The sequence below is a fragment of the Gymnoscopelus microlampas genome (genome assembly GCF_963454915.1).
Source record: "Gymnoscopelus microlampas genome assembly, chromosome: 5".
Taxonomy (NCBI): Eukaryota; Metazoa; Chordata; class Actinopteri; order Myctophiformes; family Myctophidae; genus Gymnoscopelus; species Gymnoscopelus microlampas.
The window spans coordinates 48,134,608-48,145,339 of NC_139942.1; positions in this window are offsets into that span (position 1 = coordinate 48,134,608).

Sequence of the window (10,732 nt, forward strand, 5' to 3'; positions counted from 1 at the left end):
GTGTGTGTGTGTGTGAGCGGGAGAGATGTGGGGGTGGGTTAGTAGTGAGAGATCATAGCCAAACCAGCTTGAATGAGGGGGGCCAAGCTGCAAGGCCACAGAGTCTCGACATTACACAGGGGGCACACACCAGAGATCATATCACACACACACACACACACACACACACACACACACACACACTCACTCACGTTTAAACACTGCGTTGATGGAGGGAGATAATCTTTTGAAATAGCAGATAATTACACCATATGGCAAACAGCCGGGCTTTCCTCTCCTTTCTCTACAGGCCCTGATCGCTGACAAACTCCACGGTTTATTTTCTTCTTATGAGCGTCTTTAGGGGTCTGGCCCCGTACAGGAGGACACTCCGCTGCACTCCACTCCACGGCCCAGACAGACAAAAGCAGTTTTGGGAGGAGTGGAGGGTGTGTGGGGAGAGAGAGAGAGGCGTCAACTTGCTAGACAAAATAAAAAGGGCTCTATTTGTTCCTGACAATAAACGCGTCCTCCCCCCTTACTTACACGCACGCACGCACGCACGCACGCACGCACGCACGCACACAGACAGACAGACAGACAGACAGACAGACAGACAGACAGACAGACAGACAGACCAGACAGACAGACAGACAGACTGCAGAGTGATCTCTACCTTCCTGTCACTGCATGTTACATGACAAACATTGGCTCAACTCACTTCCTGCTGTTCTCCAACGTAACCACGCAGTGGAAGGTTTTTACTCTCTACTGTAAATACATTACATACTGTATATGCAGTTAACCCATTCAATCCGGGAAACATCTCTGTCATTTTTGGATTACTTTGGGCTATTCAAAAAATAGCAGATCTATCAAGCTCGTAGCTTGTAGATCTGCTATCTTTTTGAAAAATCGTGAAAATGTGTGCAAATATTTGAATATATATATTTTTTTAAGCGAACATTTGTAAAATGTTTTGCTCCAGGGACCCCCAGAAGCAAAGATTTGAGTTACAAATGTAAAAATATATATATATTCAAAGATTTGCACCATTTTTCAAGATTTTCCAAAATAGCAGACCTACAAGCTATCTGCTATTTTTAGAATAGCCCAAAGAAATCTAAAATGACAGAGAAGCGTCCCCGGATTGAATGGGCTAAAACACTGCACAGCAAAATCCACAGAGTGTTACTTTAACTCTAAAAAGTGTACAAAATGGAATCGCACCATTTTGTACACTCTCTCTAGTCTCAAGGATCTGACTGTGTATAATAGTGTAAAAGAACAGCTATGTGTGGACGGCCATTCAAGTTGTCCAATGTTGTTTTTTTTGCAGGTTTTTGCAGGATTTTCTTTTCCGCGGCTACATGGCATGTATGTATTTCCAACTTCCATACGACGAATACCCGGGAACGTAGCGGAATCCAAACCAATAAAAGCTGCTCATATATATACAGCCAATAAAAGTACAGCATATGCATGTATGTATGTGTATAGGCATGATGGGGGCAGGACGCACATGCGTGCGCGCGTGTGTGTGTGTGTGTGTGTGTGTGTGTGTGTGTGTGTGTGTGTGAGGCCCCCGCCAGGCAGACTGAAGGTCTGTTAGTCATTATGAATGAGCGTACAGTACGGTATATACACTTGGAGTGGACGTACACACAGCTACATTAAAGCTTTCGCCCACAGGGGCCACAGCCAAGCGACCACCCCAGAGATGCACCGCTGGTTACTGTACTGTTGCTTCCATCCGCTGGTTTCACTGCTGCTCGGCCTCGGGGGGTGGGGGAGGTGGGGGGGTTTTGAGGGGTGCGGGGGTGGGGGGCATATTTGGGATTTCCGGAGGATGCACGGACTGGACACAAATCTGTTTTTTTTTTCTCTTCTCCTCCTCCTCCCCCCCAAACTCCGGAAACGTGCCTTAAGTAGCGACAATCAAAGTAGTTGATTCCTCCATCCATTCATGCACGGATTTGATTTTCCAGTTTGCCAGACAGAACACTTTTAGACACGACTTATCAGGCAGTTTCTACAGTATATTAATAGATATAGGCGAGTCATAGGACAATCACAAAGCGTCGTAGTCTCTCTCACTCACACACACACACACACACACACACACACACACACACACACAGCACAATTCTAATTGTACTTTAACTGAGAGTTAGTCTTACACTAAAAGGCCGTCCACACACCAAGCATAACAATAACTATAAATAGTTTTAAAAATCATTCAAGTGGATGGCCACACCACAACTATAACGACAGGCAGCAGTGGTGAACGATAGCTATAGTTACAGTGCTTGGTGCGGACAAGCCCTTTAAACCACATGAATCCTAGCGTCCCTATTCCGGGGCGAACATTATACGAAAATAGCCGACCTATCGGCTATTTCCGGAGATTTGGTGTAGAGGGAAATACTACAGTAATAGTAGTAGTGGGACCCCGGTGAACCAAAGTATATATACTGTAGGGTTTAAGTCTTAACCCCTACAGTAAACGTAAACTTTAAGTGGTTCAAGTATTTCACCATGACACATCCACTCACAACTATAGTATCCAACATGCAGTGGTGGAAGAAGTACTCACATTTTTTACTTAAGTAAAAGTATCAATACGGCAATGCAGAAATACTCTGTTACAAGTAAAAGTCATAGAATTCAAAATGTACTTGAGTGAAAGTGCAGAAGTATTGGTATCAAAACGTACTTAAAGCACCAAAAGTAAAAGTACTCATTGTGTAGAATGTCCCATTTCAAGTTTTCAAATGTATAAACATCTTTTGAAAATAGCAGATCTGCAAGCTCACAATGCGTCGCATCGCGACGCATTGTGAGCTTGTAGATCGGCTATTTTCAAATGGCCGATATATATATAGGGCTGAAGTGGTTAGTGTACGTTTTGTAATAATAATCAAAATCTACAAAGTAATTAGTAACTAAAGTTTTCAAATAATTGTAGTGGAGTAAAAGTACAATATTTGCCACTGAGATGTAGTGGGGTAGAAGTAAAATAACTGAAAATTCGGAACACTCCAGCAAAGTAAAAAGAATCCTCAAAAGTGTACTCAAGTACAGTACTTGAGTAAATGTACTTAGTTACTTTACACCACTGCCAACATGGACAGTGTACTCACTCGCCCCCCCCCCCCTCTCCCATGTCACTCAGACTGATTATATACCTATTTCATTAAAGTCAATCCATAATACTAGCGAGCGTAATCACTGCCCTGCCTGAAGGCAGTGTGATGGTTCACTACCTTTTCCATGTATATCTGGCCTTCCTCAGCATCTGGCCAGAGTATTACACGTGACACGCTATATACGCTATAGCCTGAAGCCTGACTTTCATACAAAACTGACTCCTAACTCCTCCAACAACCACCACCACCACTATACTGACTTAGTGCCAAGACTCCAGTGCACAAACTGCCTCTGACAAAATCTGACTTTGAGGTTAAACATTCCTTTGCAGCTGCTACCGTACCTCATGTTATTTCGGCTTCCTCCTCCTCCTCCTCCTCCCCTCTCTCTCTCTCTCTCCCTCAGACCTCTGCAGCAGCAGCAGTCTTAGAGGCTTGCGTTGTGTTGTCAACCGATCGTTCTCACCTCCTCTCTCCCACCTGTCTTTTTCTCCGGGGGGGGGGGGGCAAAAAGTTGCTAAAACGAGGAGAAGTCGTCTCATCCACCCGCCTTTTGCGGCGTCGACGCCTGTCTCTCGCCCCCCCCCCCCCCCCCTTGCCGTACCGACCGACCGACCTAGCTACCGCACGAGATGTGGAGAAAAAATAATCTGGTTTTCAAAGTCACACTCGGAAAGGCGAGACACCGTGAAAAGCTTGTTCGGCTGAGCTGCTTTATTCAAGGACTATTATTATTATGCGAGCGAGGAGGGGGTGCCGTCGGTGCGTGAACCCTGAGATGTTATAAAAAAGAAGCCGCACAATAAGTAAATCGTTCTCCATGACGGTTCCATGAAGTCCATCAGAGCGTTGCAAGTCAGAGCCCGCGTTCAACAAGTGCGCTAGACATCGACTAAAAACAAAAGCGAGGGGAGTCGGTCGGGGGGGGGCTTTCGGGTCCTGATTGGCAGGGTGGGGTCGTCTGTCGACCTCTGACCCCTTCTAACCCCGAGGAATGTTGTCGTGCTGGTGCGCGCATTGTTCCTGCCTCCCTCAGGGACCCCCCACTCCCCCCGGGGCCATGCTCTCGGATGAATGTCGAACGTTTCAAAGTTCTCCCATTCGTTCTCCACAAAATTAAATCCTCCACTTTCTTCACCCCTAATCCTCTCTTTTTTCGACTCGTCAGTCCTCGAGACTCCAAGAAACAACCCCCCCCCCCCCAAAAGAGGTGTAAACAGGTTTCAAAGCATGCTTGTTGCTATGTTTTTGCTCTGAAGGGGATTTGTCACAGGAAAGGCCACTAAACAAACCGGCTGGCCAATGGCTGGTGACACCCTCTGGGGTCGAGCTAAAAAACTAATCGAACGAGATGCAGCGGATTTGAATTTTACACGCACACAGTAACGTCCTAAAGCATTGGTTCTCAAAGTGGGGTCCGTGTGTAATACAGCATCACAGCCCTTTATCCATTTATATGTTGGCTATTCAAAAAATGTTAACATTTTCTGAAAAATCTTGAAAGAGTTGGGACATTTTTGAATAATTTACGATTTTTTAACACAAATCTTCTCTTCAGGGGGTCCCTGGCACAAAAACATTTTCAGATGGGGGTCAACGGCCAAATACATATCAATTTTAGGGGTCCTTGACATGAAATTTTTTGAGAACCCCCTGTCTTAAAGTGTTCATTTATCCATTCGTAACTCTGGGTTGGGTCAATTTGGTTACATTTGTACACTCCTGGAGATAAATGAATCTCGTGAGTCCAAAATGTGAGCTCTCTCTCTAAAGAGGGAGTCACCATTGCAGCCCAGTGGCAGAATGCAGCCAGTCTTTTTGACAGATCAGACGCCGGGGCCAGCCAGACAGACAATTACTGGCCAGGTATGTCCTTTATACCCACCTTAAGGCTGGGCACAGGAAATGGCAGAATTTATGATGTCATAAAACAGTGCCGGAACAGAAGTGTCTGAGAACAGGTTGTCTCTCTGGAGTCTGAGGGCAATAAAATGATTCCTGCGGTTTCACCTCCCTCCTCCTGGGTAGTAGTACCTACTACCGCCCTAGATAATAACAGTACATGCACTAAGTGCTACTGACTTACATACAGTATGCACTGGACACACAGCTATACCCTGTGGGAGCCCATTTCTTAATGGCCATTCACCCCAAGCACTATAACGATAACTATATATAGACAGTGGTGGGAAAAGTATTACATTTATTTTTACTTAAGTAAAAGTATCAATGCTGCAATATAGAAATACGTTGTTACAAGTAAAAGTCCGGAATTCACAATGTACTTGAGTAAAAGTACATAAGTATTAGTATCAAAATGCACTCAAAGTACCAAAAGTAAAAAGTACTCATCATGCAGAATGTCCCATTTCACGTTTTCAAATGTATAAAAATCTTTTGAAAATAGCAGATTGCTTGTAGATCGGCTGTTTTCAAATGGCCGAAATGTATATAGGACTGAAGTGGTTAATGTATGTTTTGTATTAATAATCAAAATCTACAAAGTAACACGTAACTAAAGTTTTCATATCATTGTAGTGGAGTAAAAGTATAATATTTGCCTTTAAGATGTAGTGGAGTAGAAGTAAAAGTATTGAAAATTGGAAATACTCCAGTAAAGTAAAAAAAAATACCTCAAAATTGTACTTAAGTACAGTACTTGGACACACAGCAGCTAGGCCATACCCTATGGGAGCCCATTCTTAATGGCCATTCACCCCAAGCACTATCACAATAACTATATATAGATATAGTTACGCAACAACTTTCTACATCAAGTGGATGGCAGAGTCCACGGCTATAACAAAGGCAATGGTGAACATTATGGTCACAGTTATCGTTATCGTTATAGTGGTGTGAAAGCGCTGAACAGCGAGTTACAGCGAACAGTACATACAAATGAAGTACATGGAGTGTATGTCTATGTAGAGTGAAAACTCCAAACTTTATGTGATGTTGTTTTACTACATAGCAACACTGTGCCAAGAATGAAATGCCCCCAAAACAGGGAGATGCCAGGTTGAAAGTGGTTCAAATAACCAGAATTTTCTTGTGAATTATTCTTGGCCTATCTGGTAGCATCGGACGTAAAAAACTAAAGAGACGTGACTAAAGAAACGTCGCCATTTCTTCCGGGATGCCATTTAATGTTATTTCTCTGAGTCACTCACAGGTGCGTTCGTTTGCCCCTCTATAAACCACAACAACAACCGCCCCGCCGCCGCCAAGCCCTCTGGTAACTAACGTCTTCTTTAACCACAAAGACAAAACAACATCTGCGTGGCACTAATCTTAAGCAGGTGGCACGCGGAAATATATGTCAACTTACACGCTTCGTTTTGCATGCCCTTTTTTCCCCTCTGTACACGTAAACACACAAGAATACACACACACACACACACACACACACACACACACACACACACACACACACACACACACACACACACACACACACACACACACACACACACACACACACACACACACACACACACACACACACTCTTCCTGCCACAAAGACATGTATACAGACAGACAGTGGCTTGTTAAAAAACAAGAAAGAAAGAATGAAGAGAGAGAAAGAGGTGGTTATTTACTCTACAACCTCACTAAGGAGGCTTCCCATTGTAAAACAAGAAAAAGGAGGGTCTGTTCTGTTCCCTTTCATCCTCTCTCTCTCTCTTCCAGGCACGCTGCCTTTGTCTCATGGAGGACGGAACAGCGACTCACCACCACCACCACCCTCCTCCCTGCCACCCGGCCGCTCGCTCGCTCGCCCGCGCCGCCGCGCTACACCGCTCAAAGTCCTGGAAACTAGCCCAATGGCCTGGTGGGAAAAACAACAAGTAGAAGAGGAGAGAGAGAGAGAGAGAGAGAGAGGGGGGGGGAGGAGGAGGAGGAGGGGGGGGGGGGTGAATCTGAGAAGCGGCGAACCCCGAACAGCTGAGAAGGAAGAGCCTGTGAAATAAAACCTGTTATTAAATCTAAAACAGAAAGACACCAAGGAAGAGGAGGTGGGAGGGAGGGAGGGAGGGAGAGGAGGGGTCTTTGGAGGGGTGGTGGTGGGGGGGCGCAGGCTGTCAGGAAGGAGTGGGAAGAGAAAAAAAAAGAGGGGGAGAAAAAAAGAAAAGCTGCGCAAAGCTTCTGAGAGCTACACGAGCGCGCGCACACACACACACACACATGCACACACCCATGCGCACACACACACACAGACACCTGGCACATTCCTGCACTTAAAGCTCATGCACACAGGCCTCCTGTGCTCGACTCAGAAGGTGTAAAAAGCCTCGTTTGGAACCCTCGTAGGTTCAACCGGCGCGGCGCGGGATTTCGATACGCTCCCCCGCCTCCCAAGTTCTTTTTTTTTTGTTTTAAACAATGTTCTCTCTTTTCCCCCCTCTCTCTGTTTTGATTCGCTCTCTCTTACTCCGGAGGCAGTTACGAGTGTTTAAGGAATTAAGGAATCTCAAGGTAAATAGGGCAGGTCTCGCTTCGCTTTTTTCTTCTGCTCCCCCCTCCGCCCGCTCCCCACCCCGCTCCCCTTTTCTTCTTCTTCTTCCTTCTTTCATTTCTGTACTTTCCTGCCAGCTCAGCAGAACGGAGAGCGGTTCCTGTTAAAGGAGGTGCTATATAGGGGGGGTGAGGCGAGTTGAAGTCTATATACGCTCCCCCCCTGAACCCCGGCTGCAGCCGGCCCCGGCTGAATGTAAAGCTTTTTTTCCTTTAGGCTCTGGCCAGCTCCGTTCAGCCTGCCTTGGCAACCGGTCTCCGGTGCGACACGTCATAAAGAACCAGCTTTAAGGCAAACAAACACACACCGGGTTTTGGAAAAACCTCGAGAAAAAAAAAAGACCCACGCAAAGGAGGGAGAAAGAAGGCAAAGTAAGGACAAAGGAGGAGAGGAAAGTCAAATTACACTATTGCAAACGATTGAGGACAGTGGGTTGGAGGGGAGAGAGGGGGAAAGCTGGAAAGAATTAACAAAAGAACTTTAGAAGTTAACCACTTAAGCCCCGTTTTATACTTTCTCGTACGGCGGTGTCGTGTGGTGAAAATAGCCGGGTCTGCACGCTCACAACGTGGCGCGATGCGACGCGTTTGAGAGCTTACAGATATGCTTTTATTTCACTATCTTAAACCCATTTTGTAGATGTAATATTTTCGCTATTTCTAAGTAGGTCTATTTTTAAACCTACTTATGGCCATAATGATATGCCCAAAAATAGGGACGCCAGGTTTAAAGTGGTTTAAAAAGCCGATGTGCACGGCGAGTTGGTACTGTAACATGACTACAGTACAGTACACGAAGGAATAAAAAAAGAATCCAAAGGCCGGAGTTCTAGCAAAGAGGCATAAGGGTGAAAATGCCATGAGGGGGTCGTGGAGGAGATCCACAAGCCTTCTCCTCATTCCTTGTTCGCCTTCAGCCATCCAATCGAGGAGGAAGTGAGGACCCACAAGTTTATTTTGGAATAGTCCACAAAGAATGCCTGTCATTTCCTGGCGTCCCCACTTCCATATGAAAGCCCCCCCCCCCCCCGCCCCCTTTCCTTTCGGAACAATGGGAACGATTCCAAAATTTCCATGGGGAATTTCTCATATGGCGACACAATAGACAGCGCATTGTGACAGAAAGCGGGAGATGGGCTGCTATACTTTTCAGCTCCAGAGACAAGATCAGGACTACTAATGCGGCAATTCTTTTTTTTTTTGTCTGACAACTAACTGTTGTTCGTGATTAAAAAGCACCCACAACGAGTTCAGAGTGACAACCTGAATCTGTCTAAGGCTGTGTTTTCATCTCCCACTCCAACACGCCGTGTGTGTGAACTTAAAAGGATAAAAGGGAGCGTTTTGACGTTGTCGACAGGTTGGACAGATGCCTGACTTTATTAAGCGCAGCAGCACATAGTTCTGCGCATAGCATAAGGATGGTTACACTGAGCCAAGGAATGCTTAGTGAGCAGATGTTTTGAAGTTTAACAGGCTCTTGGTTGAGAGAAGGTGAGAGGTGACACACAGATGTATGTCGAACACGGTGGAAATGTCCTATTATTGTTAATGTCGCCTCTAGTCTAACCCCTTCTAATCAGCATTCACTGAGCCATAGCCTCACCTGGGACATATATATATATATATAGGTCACCTGAGGAAACACATTTTGGATGGCTTATGTACACACACACACACACACACACACACACACACACACACACACACACACACCACAGACACACACACACACACTCACACTTCTTTTTAACAGAATGATTGACAAACCCTTGCAACACGCACGCGCGCACGGGTTGCAAGGGTTTGTCAATCATTCTGTTAAGTGCGCTTGATGTTCAAGTGAAAGCAGTTCCAACCCCTTATTCAGCTGAACGATCCAATCAGCCCTCGAAACCCACTTGGGCTTGACCCCCCCCAGCCCCCCCCCCCCAGGCTAGACGAAAGTTCAAAGGTCATGAGCCATAATCCCTAAGGCAAGGTGCAAGGGCCTTTTCCGTTAACCTGCACCTCCTCTCCATTTAGCCACAGTCGCAGCACGCACACACACACACACACACACACACACACACACACACACACACACACACACACACGCAAGCACGAGTGCACAATCACAAATGCATGCATGTAGTACATACGTGCACAGCCACGTGCATACGCACTTAAACCAGTGGTTCTCAAACTTGTTTCATTTCACTAACCCCCCCCCCCCCCCCCGGTATACTCTGAGGATTATTACATGGATTTGGTTCCAGTTGTGCAAATGAAATCCCAGAGTTAGAGACCTGTAAGGTAGTGGTTCTCAAAGTGGGGTCCGGGACCCCCAGGGATCCTTGGGGGGGGGGGGGTCTAGAGCTTGTAGATCTGCTATTTTTGAAAGATCCCTGGCACAAAATATTTTTTAGAAGGGGGTTCCGAAGCCAATACGAATCATTTTGGGGGTCCTTGAATGAAAAAGTTTGAGAGCCACTGCTTTGGACCCCCCCCCCTCCCATCCCCCTCAAGGAACCCTGAACTGAAGGTCTCCTGGATCCCTCCTCTGAGAACCGACTGACTTAAAACACACACGAATGGCCTAAATATTTAAGGTAACTTTTGATGTGCTTTGGCACCACCAGACCAGTATATCTGCTGAATTACAATGCTATTAACCAAAGAGCTGCGTTGCTATAAGAAGAACTGCATTGTTATAAGCCCTTGATCTCCAGGGAATCGTCTCTTCCCATCCTTGACTGTTTGATGCGGTCTGAGGTGCTGAGATAGAGAGAGAGAGAGAGACTCCCCAAAGCACACCTCATTACCTCTATAACACAGCCTATACTCCAGAGTGTTCATTTAGCTCTGAAAGTCTAAAAACGGACCGGTGGTGTTAGTGTGTACTTCTCAATCTGTGGCGGTGCATTATCCACCAGGGGCTGTTTATTGTATGTCTTCTTTTCTTTTTTTTATAACTCTTCAAAAATTACTTGGAAATAAATCCATTTAACAGATTTTGCATGTTGTGTTTCGCTGGGTGCTGGGGGGGGTTTTGTGCAGGAGGTGTGTGTGGGTAGATCTTCGTTCGTGTGTGTGTGTGTGTGTGTGTG